This window comes from Ctenopharyngodon idella, chromosome 9, assembly GCF_019924925.1.
Source record: "Ctenopharyngodon idella isolate HZGC_01 chromosome 9, HZGC01, whole genome shotgun sequence".
Classification (NCBI taxonomy): Eukaryota; Metazoa; Chordata; class Actinopteri; order Cypriniformes; family Xenocyprididae; genus Ctenopharyngodon; species Ctenopharyngodon idella.
The window spans coordinates 15,030,465-15,052,868 of record NC_067228.1 but is presented as its reverse complement, the minus strand read 5'-3'; the positions used below and the strand labels follow the sequence as shown (position 1 = coordinate 15,052,868).

Sequence of the window (22,404 nt, the reverse complement as noted above, 5' to 3'; positions counted from 1 at the left end):
AAGTGTTTTAAAGAGTTTACATTATATAGGTGTTACTTCAACTTTGTGCACTTACAAATCAAAGGTCAATCTTTTTTTTTTTTAATAAAGTAATATATATACATATTTATATATAAAAAGGCCAAAAGTGATGTAGCCTACAGAGGGGTATTTGTTTTTAATGTCCCTATACAAGTTGGATTAAAACATCGAAATATGAGGAAAATATTAAACATTTAATATGAAAGAAGAACCGAACATTAAACTTGGTTAAGGAAATTATCTGACAAAATTATTTGGCATAAAAGGAAACCACAGCTACAGGTTTTATTTTACTATGCAAAAAATGAATAATAAAAAAAAAGCTCAAATAGGAAAAAGCATTCATTGACAGCCTGGCCAAAAATGATGTCTGCACAATTTGCCATGTTTCATTGCATTATCACAAATAAAACAAATGACTCAAAGCACAACTATGCAATAACCTTACAAAATCCTTACATTTTTAATATTATTTGTACTTAAAATGCGATCTATGAAATTATCCATAGCAAGACAAAGTCGGCCATGCAAAAAATGCTTTTCACAATACATATCGTTTTAAAGCAGCTTTACAGGAAATGCATGTCAACATTACAATTTAGAGTGATCTGTTATCAGAGGTGTCCAAGTTATGTAATTTCATAAATGTACATATACAAATCATGCAGTTAACTAACAATGTATTAATTTAAGGCAGAAACAATGAGTCCTCGCAGGGGTTGGGGTCAAAAGAGTGTATTTTCCACAGGACCAAAAGTGCCCATAGTTGAAGAAATATACATATATTCATTTGGCATCTATAAGATTCTTTAAAGTTTGTGGCCTCGTAAACCAACCGTATGCTGGCAAGGAAAGCATCACTCACTGGTTATCTATTAGCTATAATACTGACAAAGATTAAAGGGGGCTTTGGAACATGACAAATCCATTTCCATAAAGGTCACTGGACGCCCAAGATAATGGATTTGTTATGTATGTAACCCAACCCAGCCCTTCATCTCACTGCATCGACAGGATACCGTGGAGACACACTGAACCACAACATGCAGCGTTCCCGCTAAGCGGCTAACACTTCATCAGCCGCCATAATTTCATACGGCAAGCCCTGCTGACAGCTTAGGGAAGTGCAGGAAAGGGAATGTGTCTCAAACGCGTGCTTCTTAAAGCTTTCCGTTCAGTTCGTGGCCACACACACACACACACACACACACACCGACTAATGGAAGACTAGTGCAGTCGTTGCGATGGCTCTCAGCCCATTGACGCAACCGAGCGCACTGTGAGCCCCTCGCTGGGCCAAGGACAAGCTCTGTCTCCACTTCTGCCAATAGCGATGAGTCTGAGAGCATACCTTCTGTGAGAAAAAGACTAGTGTGGGGGATTAGACAGCATCAGAACTTTCCGGAGCGATATCTAAAATTTGGAGTCGTGAGCTCAGACTTTGAGGGAAGCACAAATCCACAGCTGCTCGCTAGAGGATTAGCCCCCTTGCGCTCAAACTTAATGAGGACGAGTAAGCCCATTCCTACAGCTCCACGCGAGACACGATCATGAAGTGTGCTGAGGAATGACAGAGACAAAGAGAGAGAGACCGGAAGAAAGGACAAGACTGAGTGCGCAAAAGTGAGAGGAGTTGTCTGCCAAAGGGGGACTCTTTAATTCGGTCTCTGTTGAGGAGCGGGTCGAGTGGAACGCTGGCCTGTCTGTCACCGCGAGGCTCCAGTGACCGCCTGACAGATCACAGCACAGCGCCGCATCAGGGGGGCCAGTAAATTGGCCCGGGGGGCCTCCTTCGCCTCCTTTCTCCAGCTGAATCTGCAGCGGTTTATGGCAAGGCTGATGGGTAGTGTGGTACACAGGAGGCTATTTATGAGACATATTTGTCCACGGCAGCATTTTCAGCAAAAAGCGGTTTACATGTGTTCGAGGTTGTCAGGGGGGAGCGAGTTGCTCCGGGAGGAATACAGGTACAGCGCTTTATTCAAAACAAAGTAACATTATAGCCACAGCAAACTGTCTGATGCAGGACGCAAGAAGAAGCAAGCTATTTTCGTCAACTCTGAACTCTGAGATCTGCAATATAGCATTGCTTCAAAGGAAGCTATTTGGTAAAGACTTGGTTCTCGAATTGATTCCTGTTCATGGATGAAGAAACTAATTAGGCACTGGTCGGTTTACTGTCCACTGACACAATGAATAAAGCCCCCCAGGACCCTCCTGTGCCAGACTTGGAGAACTGAGCTTTAAAATGCAATCATATTATCAAAACTAGATTTTTATATTTTATGAAGAAACTATGCTAGGGTGTTGTGGGTGGATTCTTACTGGGCCACCCACATGTATCTATCATATTCTGGCCCCTAGATATGGCTCGGGTTCCTCATTCAATTGCTTAAAAAATGATTATATTACTTCTTTTCATTATTCACAAGCCATCATTCACATGGTGAAGTTTAAAGTCAGTATGAAATGAAAAATAATCTATTTTGTAAATGCATGTTATAGATCTCAGAATAATTTATCTATGCATATGCTTAATTTTTTTTTTTTCAAACGATAGACTTCCTCAATCATTTAGTCAATTTAAAACATCACATTCACAATCAGCTGCTTCGCATTCATGAGTGCAATGCCCACATCTTAAAATCCAATCAACAACCAATAGATAGAACAACCCGATCTCACGGCAATAATCTCACGTTCTATTTTACGAGGTGGCTAATTCGTACGAATTTGTACAACCTCACTCATATGAATTAGTATGTTTTTTGCTAAATCGTACGTATTTTACGAGTTGCCAAATTTGTATGAATTCGTACAAATGACCTACCCCTAACCCCGCCCCTAAACCTACCTGTCACTGGGGTTTAGACAAATCGTATTCATACAAGTGAGGTCATACGAGTGAGGTCGTACGAATTCGTATAATTAGCCACCTCGTAAAATACGTACAAATTGGTTGTGAGATAGCGTTGGATAGAACCAGGTCCCATTCTTCCTTTTTTATTCCTTCTGTTGATACTTCGTTAGACACGGATGTACGTCACAACATGGAAGAAAATATCTGTTGCTACTTCCGTTTCATCATGACTTTCATCATAACAGCTTAAATAGTTTAACTTTATTGAATATTGCAATATTTGTTATATTACAATATCAAATAAACATATACTGAAATTTTATAACAAATATTGCAGATAAGAATGTTAACACTGAATAAATTTTCAACACTACTAAACCTCAGCACATGAATGATAATGACGATTACATTATTAAGAAACACAAACTAGTTGATAACCAGGCCACTTCTACTTGAAATGAGGTGGGCATTTGGATAACAATAAATCTGGCCAAGTGTAATGGCACTTAATATCAAGAAGTGAAAACATAAAATCAAAACATGTTAAACATGTTGCACTAATTTGACCCTACAAGAGCTCATTTGCTGGAAAAGCAAAGCCTAATGGTGTTCATTTAAAGTACAACTGTTTCTCTCCCACACAGATTATTAGACTGATGTCTGCTTTTATCACTAGTGCACTAGATGTAAAAATCAGAATTATTTTTTTTTTTGTAGTCTGAACAGGAAAAAACACATGAAAATCGATTTTCAAAACACAACCTTGATAAGTGGTTTGAAATCTGATTAAACACGGTTTTTAATGCATCTCAGTCTAAGCGGTCAGATCAGATTTCATGTGGTTTTTACGTCAATCGTTGTGCAAAGGGATGTTACATCAGGTGTTGCAACAAGAAGACTTACAGACATTTCAACATTGCATTCATCACCCTTTCCTTTTTTATATGTTGTTGTCTACAACGAATGAAAAACAATTGATGGCGAATAATCCATTGTTAAAGTGTTACACATGGAGAACCTACACAAGTTTTCATTCTTACAACCAGTTTGTACAAACTACAAAAAGTGACTGTAGACTGAAGAGAAAAAAAAAAAAAATCAGATCTGGCCACATATGAATTGCAGTCAGGCAAAAATCTGATCTGGCCACATATGAATTGCAGTCAGGCAATGTGAACAAAGCCATATTGCACTTTGATTATCTTTATCAAGGGCTTCACATTAAGTTCCTTGAAAGAGTTAAAATTCAAAGACAGAAGAGCCTGCTAGTACAAAATTTGATGTATAAAACAGAAATTCAAAAATTGATGTTCCACAAATAGAAAGCAGGAAAAGGAAAGTAACAAAGTGAGACATTAGTCATCAGTCATTAGGTAAAAACTCTAGAAAAGCACTACATCGCCCTCCTTAACAAACTAGGATACGACTCATCAGAAGCGCTCTTTATTTGTATTGAAGAACTCACTTCTGCCATGTCATTTCCACAGAATGAGGCAGGCGTCCTGCTGAACGCTGCATGTGTGCACAATCAAGCCAAGAGCGAAGGGGATTCAATTCCAAGCAAAGCAACCTTTCCTGGAGTGTAACCATTCATTACAGACATCCCGAGGCAGGGCATGGAAGTGCATCTCCACTTGCTAAGACTCAATTTGAACAGTGGGGGATCTGAAACAGAGCCGGGACATATGGCTGAGTCACCGCTCTCCTGAGCTCCGTAACCTACAGCCGTGCAGTCTATCATAGCAGGTAGAGTGGCAGGCCGCTTCCACACGATTAAGTTGCGCCTTTCTATGCGCAGGGCTATAAAAAAGACAGCGAATAACTGTAATCCACTTGATAGAGCCCAAAATAGCAGTCATAACGTTTATCACCTCAAGTGGTCCCTGCCTGCATACAGGAGGCGCAGAGATGAAGAAGGGCGGAGTATTGGGCGAGCTGCAAAACAAGACAGAGAGAAAGAAAATCTGTGACAAACGGGATGAGAAATCCTGACTGACAGACAGTTTACTGTAGCAGAGAGAAGAAAAATTCACACTTAGCCACTGCTAAACTGGAAAAAAACAGGTGACTGAAGTGTTTGAATCTGTCCAAATGGTAAACAGAGAAACTCTCATATCACACATAGAGTTGATCTGAAACGACTGGCTAAGTTTTGTGATTTTGAGTCGGTGTGAAAGTGGGTGAGAACGCGCTGGCATGTTGAAGATATAAGCTCTTCCAATTCTGCCCTCCGTCGAGGACGGTGACTATTATATTCCATTGGGATGACAGAGTCAGCAGGGCTAGAACCTTTACGAAGGGGAGAGGTGTCAGAGGGATTGGCCGATGCCGGTGAAGGGGACGGATGCTGGGGTGACAGGCTGTCAGAGTGTCTCACAGTGAGGTGAGCAAAGGGAGAGATGGGTAATCACAGGTAGCCAAATTTCTCTTGAGTGACGGACAGGAGATGGGCACAAAGTTCACGAAACCAGATTCTGGAGGGATTTTGTAGTAGGGATGCACAATAGAAAAATTTAAGCCAAAAATTCATTTTTTATATTATTTACAATAAATAAAAAAAAAGTAAAATATTGAAATGCTATACTATTTTGTCTAAATAAATAAAAATAAACTAAAATCAATTAAAATAAGCATACATAATATTCAATATCAGCTAATACAACAAAAATCTTTAATATCTGCTGATCCCTAGCTTGGCATGAGAACAGAATTCATACAAACTATTGTTTAAAATGTAATTTATTTATTTATTTATTTATTTATTTATTTATTTATTGTATTTAGCAAGGATGCATTGACTGAATTGATCAAGCGACATTAAAGACATTCTAATTACTTATCAGTATATTAGATTGACTTCTGAAGGATCACGTGACGCTGATGCTGAAAATTCAGCTTTGCCATCACAGGAATAAATAGAAATTTTATTTTAAATTGTAATAATATTTCACATTATTGCTGTTCTTACTGTATTTTTCATCAAATAAATGCTGCCTTGGTAAGCGTAAGAGACTTCTTTAAAAAACTCTTTTTTTTTTTACCAACCTCAAACTTTAGAACATCAGTGTAAACAGATTTTTTTTTACACTTTCCACCAAATGGAAGTTGTGTAAAATCTTTAGCCTGAATAGGAGGAATAAAAAGTCATGCTCCAAAGCATTGCAGACAAAAAGTGCATCTATTATGCAATCACTGTGCACTTTAGTTTTATCACCCCACCATTAAGGGGCTGGCAAACACCACCTGAATGAAAGAGTCAGCTTATGTCAGCCATATGCATTTGTTATTAACAAAGCAACTGTAACTGTCCACCATTTGATCCTGACCCCACAACAGATTAGGCACTTCACAGTCCACGGCCTTAACCCCCACAGACACAAAACACACACTAACACACCATTCAAATTACTGTCCAAACAGCCAGACTATAGTGGTAATTGTGCTCAGCACTAAAAAGGAAGTCATTAAACACACACATATGCAGTACAATAATGTAAACTGTTTACACAGTAATGGCTGAGGACAGAGTACTGCAAAAAGCTGAATAATAATAGAGGATAATGTGACACTACAATCAGTGTAGCCCACTAAAAGAGGAAAACATCATATGGTACAGAAGAGAGTTATTCAGTACAAGACTATTATGTGCTATAACACCAATGAAAACTATATTGAATTATAGAGAAAAAAAGAATTTAGTTTTTCTACTTATACAGTATTGGAAGGAGTCATGTAGTAACATGTTTTTTTCTTTAATGGGATGTAAATAAAAGGTTAAATCCCAATTTTAAATGGTCAGTCAACTGGTGGTAGCTAAGACAATTAAGTGTGCAACAAAGTGGGAGTCCATTAAGCAATGGCACAGTAACAAAAAAGAAATTAGTATCACATACAGTAAAGCAATTGTTACATACTGCCTCAAACAAAACATCTGTGGATTACTAAACCTGAGTGATTCAGTCAGCGCTGCTGCTGAGTCATAAATGCCCAAGAGATCCCAGAGTGATCCTACAATTTACTGGTAAATGAAGAAGCTATAGCACATTTACTGTAGAGCACATTTTGTTGTTTTGCAGTATGCCGTGATGGTAATTTGGTATTACTCTGAGCATGATGCAATTTCTGATAATTTATTGTGTGTCATCACAGGCTAATAGAGCAATTTGTGTTATAAGGCATGACAACAAAGTAATACTGAATAAAAACATTTTTTTTCAAAAGATAAAAACATCTATATTTGCTCCATTTAGACGCATTGCAAAATGATGAAGCAATTTTCAGTTCTTCCTGTACACCTGTATGTAGAGCTGAATGGCAATAAAGTGAACCTTGAATTTTTGCTTAGTTTTAGTCTGTTTTATACAAGGTATAAGGTTCACTTTATTGCCATCCAGCTCTACATACAGATGTATACAGCTACATATATTTCTTATGTTCAACAGTAGAGTTGTTAATATCCCTAGATGAACTTCCTAATAATTGGATTGCATTTTGATGACAGAAACATGCTCTTTAAAAGCCTGCGTGCTTACGTGGTCAGGAAACAAGGGTCAGCTACACTTTTCTAATGACACAACAGACGGCACTCTTTAATTTGCATTTACTGCCCTGTAGAGAGTGCAAAAACATAATAAAACAGACAGTTTGTGTTATTAAAGCATAGCGCTGACACAACTTGAGTTACATAGCTTACATTATAAAATGGTTAGTTCTTGTCCTTGATTCTGATTGGTCAATAGCTGTGTTTTATTCACGATAAAACACGGCTATGACCGCTTCACACAACGGTTCTGTGTATCACTACGCAACACCCTTAGCAACCACTCTTAGCAACGTAAACTGTATGTTCTCAATTGATATTGTTCATTGAAGGTTACTGCATTATGTAGAAGAGTGTTGTGGCAAAACGATCGAGTGAGCGAGTTTATTACCTGCATTCAGATTTAGCATTTTCCTTCAGGTCAGTCCTATGTTCATAATAAAAAAATCTTTTTAAATGTCCGATGTATTATCTTGTCCTTTTAACAGTTAAGGGGTTTTCCTGTGACTGACACCGCTAGTCAAAGCATTTGTCAGTTGCGTCTTGTTCCGTGTTCACAACAATTCAGTCTTTTCAATGTAAAAGTCTTTGCTACTGACTGACACACTCATAAAGACAGTCTTTGCCGCCATCTAATGGAGTAATAATGTAACTTCTGTTGCTGTTCACGGTCAGGGACTATTTTTTCAGACGGAAGGAAGGCTTTTAGAAAAAGTTTACTTCATGAAAGTTGCATTGATACATATTTTTGGCTTTAATATTTGTATTGTGTGGTAACCATATTATAAAAGCAATAAGGTACTCGAGGCTAGTGCTGTATCGTGAATAAGTCACAGCTGAAAGGGCTGCAGGCACTCCGCTTCGCATCGTGCCTAACAACGTGACTTATTCATGATACAGCACAGCCTCTCGTACCTTATTGCTTGCGTATGAGGCTGCACAAAATGTATAACCGGTACCTATAAATGAGTAAAATATTAGGCTATGATACTATCAATTTCACTATGTACATTTAAATAATTATCAAAAATGGTTATTTATAATACTAAACGGGGTGCTTTGATAAGAATGGATCGAAATTTGCTAGGACAGACTTCTGGCTGCTTTCACCTTCAGTGTATAAAGACAGTCTGATCTTGTTAATGTTAAATAAACCTGCTCAAGCATAGGCCACGTTCACACAGCAGTGGAATATAGATGTCAGTCCTGTATTTGAGTCCTTAATACGGTGACGTTCACACACAGTTCAGTTATTTAAGGGAGTGACAATCGCATTCTATAACCAAACTCACACCTGTAAATTTTTAGGACTCACAACCACATTTTTGGAAAACCTGCGCTGTGTGAACAGAACCGAACTGGACAACTATGTCACTTCATAAATTGCAAGAAAGCCGCTCTGTCTCTACCATGTGATGTGGGTTTTCATGTGCGGTTTCTGTTTCTTACAGTGACTGAGATATGAGCTGTGTCTCATCTAAAGGTTTTAGATCCAGTCACTGTTCTCCACCAGAGCTGATCCTGTCAGTTTTGTGTTCCATGCACGACTCAAATGATCCACTCTCCGCCCAGATATAAAAGCTGCTGCCGGTTAATGAAGATTTGACGGATGAACTCATAGCTCAATTGGACTCTTGTCATGTCAAAGTAATAAGACTTTTCAGTTTTATGGATGTCGCCATCTTTGATATTGCTTTGGTCGTTGTTGCTATGGTTGCTGGTAGGAGAATACAGGTTTGACTTCCATTACACGTTCATACAGAAAGTATTCGAGTATTAATGTTGTATGAATGGGACATTTCGAGACTCACACCTTTGAGTGAGTGTGGCTGTCAATCCCATAAATTGACAGTGTAAACGTAGCCATATAGACCTGTTGCTATGATGACAACTGAAATGAACTTCAAAAAAATGGAACAATCTAGAATTGTATCAAATCATAAAAAAATCCAACTAAGCAATCCACATATGAAAAACGTAGTCCAGGTGCTAAATTATTGCACATTTCTCTAATTGCATTTTAATAAGCTGCAAATGTTTACAACGAGGGACATTCATAGATCGTGTCCCCAATGCTCTCTCCACTTGGCTGGCAGGCAGAGACTGGTGTGATGGAGAAGCATGCTTCATTGTAACACTCAGTTAATTACTCTCATTTAGAGGGGGAAAAAAAACATAAAAATGCGAGACGAATGAATTATGCGCTTCCTCCGTCTATATATGGCAAAAAGGAAGAACGTAAAAAGCTAGAGAGAGAGAGAAAGAAACTGCAGAAACTAGCTTTTTCTTTTCTATTTCTCAGGCTGCTTCATCGGACTCAACCCGGGCAAATGTGGAAATCCATCGCTCTGACAGGAGCCTGTCACATTCCATCGCTCCGGGCCGACAGATCCCTCTGTCTGATTCTGAAGGGTTGTTATGTATGAAAGTGCCGGCTGACTCCTCAGCCCCAGTGCCAACACTCTGATAAGCAGGATGACATCTGCACTACATTATTCTACAGCGGTTCTTTGTGCATGCTGGAGATTGGGAGATCGGCTCAGTATATAGGGGAGGAGGAAGGTGCAGGATGTGTTGGGGAGGAAAGCAATTACCCACATTTGAGGGGAAGCCTTCGTCTGGGACCCAGAAAAGGGATTTGATGTGATGGTCTCGCTCTCACTTCCTTTTCTCTTTCTCATCTTCTGTCTCTCATCAACTTCACTAGCTGCATCTTCCATAGCAAGAGGCTCTAGAGTGGCTCAAAGCCTCTTGGTCCTCCCACAGGCCTTCACTCTCGCCTCCAGCTCTCAGCACATATATAGGCGCAACCTTGTAAAGCTGAAGAAATTGAGTTCCCTCCAAGTGCCTCTCATTATTCATGTTGCCATATATGAAGCCTTGCAAACATCTGGGAGCTGGTTAGTTGCTTCCTATTTCATGGCACTGAAATTTATGGTGCCTTTAAAGGGTTACCACACTATCTTCTCTTTATGCCTCCATACAGTTTCGCTACCCCTGAATCTGCTCTTTCTTCTGGAGCTTTAATGCAGCCTGCTGCAGCCAGTGTGGCCAAAGGCAGCAATAGTGGTGATAATGTTGCTAACCTAATGATGCAATACTCTTTAATAAGCATAAAAATACATGACACAAATTTTAAAGGTCACCTATTATGCTAAATCCACTTTTATAAGGTGTTTGGATATAAATGTGTGTTGGCAGTGTGTGAACACAATCATCCTACAATGATAAAAATCCACCCACTAGTTTTTTTTTTAAATCCCCATTTAACCGAAGCAGTCTCATTAGACAAGTCGTTTTGATTCTCTGAGTAATGTGACGTCACATTACTCATGCCCCGCCCACGACCGCTGACTGACAGTCCTGCATTACCATAGTTTCTGCCCTCAACGAGCTGTACGCTGTCTGACATTTTCTCTGTGCTCGAGCAGCTGTAGCGACAACAATGTCTGGTAAGTAATTGAGATGTTTTGTTGTTGGATGTAAGAGTGAACATAACAGTCTTCATTTACTGACATCTGAGCCGCTGAACGCAGTGGATTCGTTTTATTTGTGAAGGGAATGCGCCACAGATCTACTATACACATACGATTTCTGTAACCTTGCCTGCTATTTACGTTCACAGACATAACTGACTTTTTATGTGAACTGTGTGTTTTTGACAGAACCTTGTGTGTATTTCATATTTGACAGTTTAAACAAAACAAAAAAATGTAAAAGAGAAGTTACTCACGAGACTTGACGTCTGACAGCCAGCTGTGTGTGTGTGTGTGTGTGTGCTTCAGATAAGTGCGCTCAAAAAAAGATCCATTAGAAGTTTAAACTGATATAGCTTTAAAACGCGTGGAAATAATAAACTTTAAAGATGAAAGAAGAACTATGCTATCCGTGAGAGTGATCGCGATATAGATGATAATCAAAACCAAGCAGATGTCTTATTAATATTTGGCAGAGAATCCGATTGAGGCAGAAACTGTGATCATAGAGAGGGGGCGGGGCACAGCAGCTCAGTTGCATTTAAAGGCACATGCACGAAAACAGCCTGTTCTTGACTGTAGTCAGAAATGGGTATTTACAACATGGATTTATAAATGATCTGTGGAGTATTTTAAGCTGAAACTTCACAGACACATTCTGGGAACACCTGAGATAATATGGGACCTTTAAGTTAAAGCCACAATATGTAAATTTTCGCCGTTAGAGGTCGCTCATTCAAAACAAAGGCGTAGCTTGATGATGCCTTGATTTCACGGAATCATGGGATGTGTTGTCTTTACGACTACAGCCGGTGGAAAAGAATCGGGACAGGACTCAGGCAGAAATCATGTTCATGGGTGAGATTATTAACGTTACTGTAGTATGGAGCAGAGCATGGCCGAGTGCTGTGGGAGCTGAATGAGGCCGCTGGAGTGATTGCGCTCGAACGAGAGACGAGCGCAACACACGCCTCGAGAGCAGCGGAACTTTTATTATGCCGCAGTTGCCGGCGTCGCTTCTTCCAGTCATGATAGTACTGTATGTGGGGTAAAGCAGCGCTATTTTACCATATTAGATACATTTATGTGTTGAAATTTTATATAATGCTACTCTGTGCGTTAGCTCGGCGGCTACTATGAGACACTTGTTGCACACTGCAATAAGCTAGATCAATATTAGGCATGGAAAAACATGGTACTCACTGTAAATCAAGAAAACGAGATTTAAACAATAAGACTTACTGTGTTGAGCTATATAACATGATTAGTTTTCTGTCGATGAATGTATCCAAACAGTTGTTCACCTGTTTAATAAAAAGCATAATATACTAAAGCGTCTTTGGTGTTTCCATGGTTTCTACAAAATAAAACCAGAAACCGAGGGTAATGCGGGTATGATGTCATTGATAGGCGACGCACGGACACAGCCCGTGTCCTGGTTAAAATTTCTTATTTCTCTGGATTCAAACATTCTTGGAAACATTTGGAATAATGTAAGTACACAAAATAAGTCAACAAAATATATAACACTGTTCTAGTGGCTTTGGGATATTTTAATCCAAAAATCCTACATATTGTGCCTTTAAAAGTCCATTTTTATTAGATTACAACTGTTTGTATAGTCATTTATATTCACATTTTTCTTGCTTTGTCTGTCAGCTCAATGCAATGCATTATGGGACTGCCCTCTCAACAAAGCATAAATGCTTTGATAATCTCATCCAGAGAGGAAGAGGCTTGGGAGTTGCTCAGAGAGAAAACAGTGGTAGTGAGGAGGCTCAAAAGCAACAGTAAAGACATTCATAATGTTACAAAAGATTTCTAATTCAAATAAATGCTGTTCTTCTGAACTTTTTTTTCCTCAAAGAAAAAAGTGTTTTATGGTTTCTTCAGCACTTAATCAGCATATAAGAATGATTTTTGAAGGATCATGTGACACTGAAAATGGAGTAATAGATGCTGAAAATTCAGCTTTGCCATCACAGGAATAAAATATGTTTTAAAGGGGTGGTTCATTGCGATTTGACTTTTTTAACTTTAGTTACTGTGTAATTTTGCTGCCTGAGCATAAACAGTATCTGCAAAGTTACAGCGCTGAAAGTTCAATGCAAACGGAGATATTGTCTTTTAAAGTTATGGCAGTTTAATGCCTACAAAAGGACCGGTTTGGACTACAACGAGCTTCTTCCCGGGTTGGTGACATCATAAACCCTGCAATTAACATAAACACTGCCCCCGGGAACACGCAAAAAAGTGGGCGAGGCCATGTCGTGTGCATACAAGTCTTCTTCCTAGGGACGCTGGACTTCGGGAACAATGTTTAAAATGTATGTTTAATTCTGTTCCTGACAATTATAATGCTAATTTAGCTGTCTGTGCTGCATATTTTATGGAAGACAGCTTCCAGAATCTACACAAGTTCAATGCTGGATTGGCTATTACCGAAATATCGAGCAGTTCCCACTTTAAAAGCAGAAGCTGCTGTTTATGGGCCCCAACCTGTAACATTAAGTATGTTTTATTTTTTTATAAAGTTATACAGTTTCTGGGACGTAAAAAACAAAGACCAATGCGGTTTGGCTTCGCTAGCCAGTTAGCTAAATTCTATTTCATACTCCTCCAACAAATGCCTACAAACACCAACAAACTTCTATGTAATCACACCAGCGAACTTCTGTTGGTGTTTGTTGGCGTCTCTGTTATCAGTGTACAGCATTGTTTCATTACGGCTTTTATGTTGTGTTTACCCACATTCATGTTATAAATTAAACAATACCTTTACAAAAATGCTACTATTTAGTCATGAATTCAGCTACAGTAAAGCTTTAATCAGAACACTATGGGGCAGCAGTAACATTTACAAGTGACAGCATATCTAAACACTTTGACACAAATACAAACAAAAATACTTAACATTCATAAACGTCCATTAAAAGCCGTGCTTGCAGAGGTTCTGCTTGACCCTCTTCATCATTACTGCTATCTGGGTCTGATTCGTGCTCAAATTGATACGGCAATATTGACGCCATTATTTACATTTCCACCAAAGCAAAGACTGGACTTTGACCGAAGCACATGCGACGTTTGCCCGTAATGGTAAGGGCCGTGGCGTTTCCGAACAACGTGAATCGTGACAACATATTCCGGACAGCGAATCACAATACACAGGGCCAGCTAAACAATCTCAGTCCATTGCGTATTTCTGAGGGAGGGGCTTCATAGAACCAGGAACTCAACAGAGCGTTTTTAGGAGAAGGGAAACAGCGGTGTAGAATAAAGGTAAAATATATGAATAAAATACTGTTTTTTTTAAAAAACTAAGCATTAAGACATGTTAAACTACGCCCCATAAACAAAATCAAGCCTAGAAAAAAAACAGTGAAACACCCCTTTAAAATATATATAAAAAATATATATATATATATATATATATTATTAATATATTATATTAAAATAAAATTGTACATTTAAATTGTAATAATATATTTCACAATATTACAGTTTTTACTGTCTCAAATTAATGTAGCCTTAAAGCCTTAATTAACATTTATGTATGTATGTATGTGTGTGTGTATATTATATATATATATATATATATATATATATATATATATATTTATACTGTACACCTTAAAGGTGCAGTAAGTGGTATTTGAACTAAGCTGCTGGACATTGTTGATATTTGAAATCAAACCAAACAAACCCACCCCTTTTATTCATTGCTTCATTGCTGCCTCCAAAACTCACACTCCAATTCTAACCACCCTGCTCCGAGTCGGTCCCAAACCCTAGCCCGGTCGCTGCTGGCATGCAAGGCGAATGCACTACCAATGACGCTAAACACCTTATTCTCTAGCAGTTGTCAGTGTGCAGTAGTTTAACTGCAAAACTCTCACTATCTGGCCACTGTTACACACGCAATGCGAGTGGATGTCTGTTTATCACAGCGGACGCGCAACAAAATGCTTCACAAAAAATAAAGCGCAGTTGATGAGCGAACGACAAGGAAGCACAAAAAATGAACATACAGTACACAAGAGTATATACAAAGTGTTCGTTGTTAGTCTCAAACAGCACAGCAGCTCCAGACAATCAAAACCCAATGTACTCACATAATAAGGGGGATTAAAGCAGTTTTCAGGCCTTCCCTCTTAGCTCTCTCCAGCACTGGAAAGCTTTCCTAATATAAACCGGGTCCTAAAGCGCTTGCCCAGTCATAAACCTTCATTCCAGTGATATTCTTTTGAGCTATTTTGTATTGTGTCCCATTTATCGTTCTGCAGTTTTTTGGTTTTTTTTCTTATTTTCAAATCTCCCTCTTGCTCGTTCTCTCTCCTCGACCGTCATACGCCCCCTGATGCTGATTGGTTAGACGTTTGTTGTTGGACTCCAAACAGTGGATTTGAAATATCACCCTTTAGTCCCCCTTTAAGTACAGTGCTATTCTCTTAATTTTAATATATACATATATTGAGAGATATACAAACACACACATACTTTATCTTGCCTAGGACATCAAAAACAGTCTGTTTTAGAGCTTTTATAATTGAGAGATTACAGGAAATTGATTAATTTTCAAAAGTACAAATGTCACACTTCAAAAATATAAAAATTACCAATGTATGTGTATAGGGTATCGTTACAGTCTTCATTGTGTGCTGTTTTTGTGTCACTGTTTTACATAGAGGAAGCCACATGATCCTATTGCTGTTTGTGTGTGCATGAATGTGTGTCAGTGTGTGTTTGCACTAACAGCACCGGTCAATTTCTGTCAGAGACCTTTTTAACATGCACAGACACCAACAAATTAAACATACAGCTGTGCTTATCAGGGATTTCAAGGCCACTGGGTTCATGAGCTCAGCTCCTGTTTAACTGTCAATTTTTATGCATTTCTGGCATTTCAGGCATTAATTTACGGCACAGTCATCAGAGGTAATCAGGCCTTATTACGGCCGGAAAGAGGTTTATCTCCTCAGCCCTTAATCCTGATTCACTTCAGCTACTTCCACAATTCTTAGTTTTTTTACAACAAAGGCATTAACTTTACCCCATTTAAATAACTTCCCCATATTGCTTTACATGCATATAGACCATCTGATTGCTTTTAAGCTGCATTTCACGCCGTCGCGGTCTTCAAAAGGGCCAGTGACGAGGCCATTGCGATGAGATGAGATGCGAGTGTGGGTTGCTGAGCTGCTTGATTTGATTTGGGGAGATGATACTACACCCAGGAAGTGCAGGGGAAGGGTTGAATCAATATGCATGTAGTAATTAGGCCCCATTAAAAAAAAAGAACTTCAGAGGAAGGAAGGTTATAAAATGTTAATGAGACTTCAACCCCAGCTCTCTCTGAGCATGTGCGTCTCTGTATGTGTGTAGCATCCGGGTCAGTGCAAATGGAACCAGCCATGCACGTCACACCAAACTCAAACTAACAATCTTCATTCATTTCTAAAGCATTTTACACAATGTGCACCTGAACAGGGTTTTGAGGTGAAACCGTTGCAGGTAAAGTTGTTCAGTATGTGCTCTGATACACTGTTCCTGTGGCAGGCCCTGTATGGTAATTTATTGGCAGTGATAGCTCCCCACAGACAGTCTGCCTCCTTCAGGGGCAGGCAGGGGCACTAATGGAGGCGGGTGCAGGCCCGATCAATACAAGGATGGCAAGCGGCCCAGCCTCACAGCTGTTGCCAGGCGAAAAGGCTCCAGTAATGGAGCTCTGTTAGACAACGTTAGCGGAAGGTACGGGATTGTCTTTATATCCCGACGCTCTCAGCTGTCCCGCTTTGTGACCTGCTGTGGAGGAATATGAAAACGGCTGGAGCAGAAGGCCACTGCGCCCCAATACTTCTACCATCAGCACCTGATTACATCCACCTAGGCCACACCAGCCACCTACATCCAAACCTCTTAACCCTAATCATGCTCCTGTCAAAGGTTCTGGAGAAATGATTCCCCTTCACAGTCTGAGAAATGTGCAAAATTGTACCTTTAGTTTGTCAGTGGGGCAGTGCTCTCAAAGGCAGTGGTCCGTGAAGAATTCCAAGTGGTTTGCAAGTTGATTTGCTGAAAAATAAAATAAAAATCATAAGCATGATAAATAAAATGACAAAAAAAAAATAAAAAAAAATTATCTTAAATGAACAACATTGAATTGATTAGCTAACAATTAATTACAGTCGATTAGCGAATAGACTAATAGTAGTTTTCTGTTGCTGGCAAACCGTATGATCATTTAGGTTCATTTAAGTAGCAGTCTAGTTATTTTTAAAGAAATAATCATAAAAATCTGGAAAAAATTATGGATCAGTAGCTGGAAAGTGAACGATTTCCCTCCAGGACATGAAAAAAAAAAAAAAAAAAAAAAAAAAAAATGCTAAAGCTCATGATGCTAGTCTGTGAACAACCAACATGTTACTCGAAAATTGAGGAATTTCAAGAAATAGGAGAAAAACACTCAAAGTGGCCCATCACCTAAAAATGTGAGAGAATTACTGATCAAATATACACTTTTCTATTATATAGATATATAGAAATATATATTATATATTAGCATGTTAAGAGGTATGAACCGTTTAGGGGTAGACAATGCACAAAGGTGACAAGCTAAAAGTAGGCCTACACTGTAAACCCGAACAGTACTGCTAACTTATAAAGATTGAGTACAATGCAGTTCAAGTCTGTTAAATCATTGATGCAACTTAAAGCAATTACATTTTCTGAACGAGGAGTTTAGTTTTATTTTTGTGTAGCTCAACATTTTTGAGTAAACCCTTATACTTAAATTATTGTTTTTAAGTTTACTGAGCGACATAAAGTGACGTCATCCACGTCGCATCGTTTAACCGACATTATCAGACGAATTTTTTCAACATTAAACTGAGTTGCAGCAGATTTCAAGTTCCCAGCATGCTTTGCGTCACACTGACTGTGTAAGGAGAATAAATGTTGAAATTGAGTGTAATTTTGTGTTTTTTTTTTCACAAGATTAATACAGGGGAAGATGCGTTTAATGTTCTATTATTTTTGGTATTTAAAGGTGTTAATGCCACGTACACACTGTAAGTTTCAGGAGTGACAACCACATTTAAATGCGGGAGTGAATCCCCTAAAGTATCGTTACATGTGCATACGGAACACGACTCACTCTCGAAAATGCGATGATTGAAAGCTTGGAAACCTTTGCGACGTTCTGGCGTCTCTCGTGTTTGGTATCCGTTATTGTGACCAAAGTAATATTACAGTGACAAAACACTCGTTATTTTCAGCAATTTAACTAAACACACTAACACATTCGACGGAAGCGTCGTATTTTGTTTATGCGTGTACAGCCTGTTTCACACAGAGCGCGCTCTTTCTGTGTTGCCATGGTCACTCATTATAAGCGTTTTTGGGCTTGTTGTTTAAGCTCGTCTCATAAAGCGAACGGGTTTATTGAGTTATTAAAGTGAGCAGACATGAATCGCGATATTTTGGTCTTATTTTCAGCATAAAGCATTTGAATTTATTTAGGTTTATTATGGGCTTATTCTTGTTCGCTGATTTTTCTAGCAAGATCTGGCAACTCGAATGAGAAAAGGCTCGCGCTTTCCCTGTGATTCACCGCAGTTAAAACTCTAACCAACGCGTGTTTACATGCTGCTGTTGGTTAATAAAGTTTTGATGGATGAACTCGCGGTTCAATTAGTCTCTTGTCATGTCAAAAGTGATAAGACTTTTCAGTTTTATGGACGTCGCCATCTTTAATATTACCTTCACTGTCGTTATGGTTACTAGTAAGAGAATACGGGCTTGACTCTCGCTGCACGTTCATAAGGGCAGTGTTCCAGACGCTACTGTAAAGTTTAAACATTTCAAGACTCACACCTGTAAGTAAATGCGGTTGTCAATCCCAAAAATTTACAATGTGAACGTGGCCTATTTTTCGGGAGTGAATGCGGTTGTCACTCCCGTATTTTTCTGTGTACAGAACGCGATTAAGCACTAAAAGGTGAACTGAAGGACAACCGAATTTAGCTGCAGTGTGTACCTGGTCTGTTGAAGTTTTGGGGTTACCATCGTGGTGAAGTGTAGTGCCTGTGGATAGGTCAAGAATGGGCTGCTAAACTTTAAGGCTAAATATACTGCATGTTGATTAACAAGTCTTTTTGATGGTTACATTAGTGCATACTGGTGTGCTGTTGCTAATCAACACTTGCCCATAAAGATTAGGTGTTAGTTTATTCAATATTTCAATTAAATTGTAATTCGCGAGTTTGTGTAGTACTATATATACATATATATTTATATATATATATATATAAAATAATCTTTGAGTTATTTATTTAAATGTTTCGAGTATTCTGAATTTATCGGGTTTTACAACCACTGCATCAAAATAATTGGAAAATGAGAAACATTACATATGGTAAACAATAGTTTTAAGTATAGTGGACTTAAACATTAAATAAAATTAAAATGAAAATTTTTCAGTTTGACTTAATTGTTATTTATAATTACTGTTTACTTAAAAAAAATTGAGTTGCTTTACTGCAGTTTTTTGAGGTAATCAGTGTCTACAAAAATATTTAGTATTCTGAACTTATCAGGTTTTACAATGTACACATTTTCAATTTTTTTTTTTCTGACAGGGTTTTATACTATATGCCCAGCACTATCAGTTATATAGAGCCGGCAGAAGAAAGAGATATTGAATGTGTGTGCATTGTCTCTACAGAAATAATCAGTGAAACAGGATGAGGTGTGGACTCTGGCGGGACAGTTGTACGATACAACCTTCCCACCCTCCAACTCTGCAGATGAATGGCTGCCACACTCCGCCAGCAATTGGATTATATGGAAAGCTTTCTCCTCAGTGAGTGCTTTGGTAATGCAATCTGCTCACACTGCCCACTGCAAAGATGAGCAGAGTGAGCAAAATGCCATGGCACCGAGCATACGTCCCTCTCGGAGGTGACGGATGACTTTGATAGCATAGTGCCTTTGGAGACAGGCACTTCCTCGCATGACAGCAGGGTAAGTGATATAGAATGGCATGTATATTTTCTCAAGCACTGACACGTCTCCTTGCCACAATAGGGTTGGAGTTCTATAAACCCTTGAGATCTATCTCTCACCTGAAAGCTGGCCATTTATTTAGTTGCTGTATAGTTTTGTTATGCTAGTGATTTATGGTTCCAATTTGTCATTTAACTACATGTGGAAACAGGTAGCCAAAATGCTCTCAGGTATTTAACAGTTCAAGGAATCTGTGGACAAACCAAAAAACATAAGCCTGGCCATTTTCGGTTCCTGCACAACTCATATTAAAAGACATGACGCCAAAAACCACATACTTGCTCATGCTAACAACCTTCTAAATAACTTAAAAGCATCTAGAGATGCCTGAAATGCACAAAAAATACAACTTCTGCTTATGACTTTTATTTTTTACCTTTAATTCAGACAAAGTGTATGGGGTATTCAACAAATTGGGACAGATCGTCTTCAGGCCACGCTGTTATTAAAAGGTTTTTTGACACATCAGTCAAAAGAAATTTGATACCAAACAAATCTAAGTGTGTATCTCAACAACACTATGATGCAACAATACGTTATTGTAGAAAAGGTAACACAGTGAATTAAACATAAAAATTTGGAAATATTTCTTATGTTCTTGTTAAATGTACTTCAATATTATTTACAACTACAACAAATCATTTTTAAAGTGTTTCAGTTTAGTGACAGACAGTTATTGGTCAAAAGTCAAAATAAGCATTTTTAATAACATAATACATTTTACAAAAATCATCATTAGGGATGATTAAATTACTTAATAGAACTATTGCTTTCATGCTTGGTTCCTTAATTGCTGCTTGCAGCTATATTTACTTTCAGCTCAAGTAATACTGAAAGATTTGCTGATAAAACATGACTACTAGCTGATGTAACATTTCAAAATGTATTTTGCAGCAGAGCATACTAAATACATCAAAACTATTAGTCAAACATGGCCCAAAAATCTAAATGAACCTCTAATTAATTTAGAAATATTATATGAAACATGAATATGAATTACTGTGATAGACTGGCCATTCGTCCAGGGTCTTTCCCTGCCTACAGCCCAAGATTCTGGGATAGGCTCCAGCATTCCAGCAACACTACAAGAGGATGGATGGATGGATGGATTAACTTGACTACATTAGATTATACCAAGGGAATCCCAAAATTTTTTGTCAGTCAAACCCCTTAGATGCAAAATATTTACTTAATATACCCCCTGACATTTTAAGTTAATATTTCAATAATTTATGACACATTTGCATGTTCACAGTTCTCTGATGTTGGTTAATATTCAAATGACATGGACATGTTAACAGATAAAATATATTTTATTATAATATTAAAATATAATTTTATTGTAATATTAAAATATTATATTTGTATTATTTTTTTATTATATTTTTAGTGTTTGATTTTGATTTTAAATGTTTTTATTTTAAAATGATTTACATATATAGGGCTACAAAAAACATTGATTATTTTGTCATTTATTGCAATTTGAACTGCAATTTGACATTTAATTTCATAGGAAAATATTTCATAGCGAATTCTTCACTTTCAAATGTTCAAACCCTCAAGCTTTTATTTTGGTGAAATATTGGTGAAATGCTGTAAACTTCTGTCCACTGAAATATAGGCAATTATGCGAATGTGACTGTAAATAAAGTGAATCTACAGTAAATGAACGTGACAATGCTTGCAGATATGAAGTTCATGAGAAGCAGCATTTACTGTGAACCGAGCCGCTCTGAAAACACAATATTATAAGCTGCATGTGTATAAATGAACACTGTGCCGCTTTTCAACACGCAGCGCAACAGACTATATTTCAATTTAATTGCCTTTGAGCTGATAATTGCGATTTGATAAGATAAATTACTATTTCAGTTTTATTTCGATTACTTGTGCAGCCCCATTTGTTTATTTTAATGTTACATTCACTTTATTTAATTTTTAGCTTTATCAACTCATGAACACCCTGCAGTTCCCTCACAAGCCCCCATTTTGGAAACCCTGAGTTCTACCAACAAAAGTCATTTTTAAGGGTCAGATCAGGTACAAATATCTCATTATGCTAACAAATGCACATTTTTACAAATATTCACTCATCCTGGAGCCGCCCTCACTTTTTTCTTTCCCTGCAATCTTCTGAAGGGGAATAATGACTATTGGATCTGATTTACCACACTACAAAAATGTCTCACAGAGGAGACAGGAGACAATTCTGCAGTCGTGACTTCTCCATCAACTCCTGTCCACGCTTCTTTCTGTCGCACTGGGACCAGCCTGCCCTCGCATGGTCATTTTCCCATTAATGTAACAGACATCCTGACATCCTACGTAGAATACAGAAAGACTGAGAGCTTTAGTGAATGAGAGCTTATTTATTCTCTTAAGAAAATCTGGCACATCTTCCTCTCCGGCAGCAGCAGATAATACGCCAAATCTCATTCTGCATC

General features: G+C 38.2%; 1 long non-coding RNA gene across 2 annotated transcripts in view; it reads right to left on the bottom strand.

The window, feature by feature from the left end:
• LOC127519428 (uncharacterized) overlaps positions 1-18,981 on the bottom strand; it is a 31,146-nt gene extending 12,165 nt beyond the window's left edge. The window contains exons 1-2 of one of the 2 annotated variants that reach the window (XR_007931829.1): positions 18,933-18,981; positions 16,893-16,969 (exon numbers count right to left, since the gene is read on the bottom strand). This is a non-coding gene — a long non-coding RNA (uncharacterized LOC127519428). Of the gene's footprint in view, positions 1-16,892; positions 16,970-18,050; positions 18,194-18,932 lie in introns of those variants that run through there. The other variant, XR_007931828.1, reaches the window with a different exon arrangement.
• Positions 18,982-22,404: the final 3,423 nt, after the last annotated feature.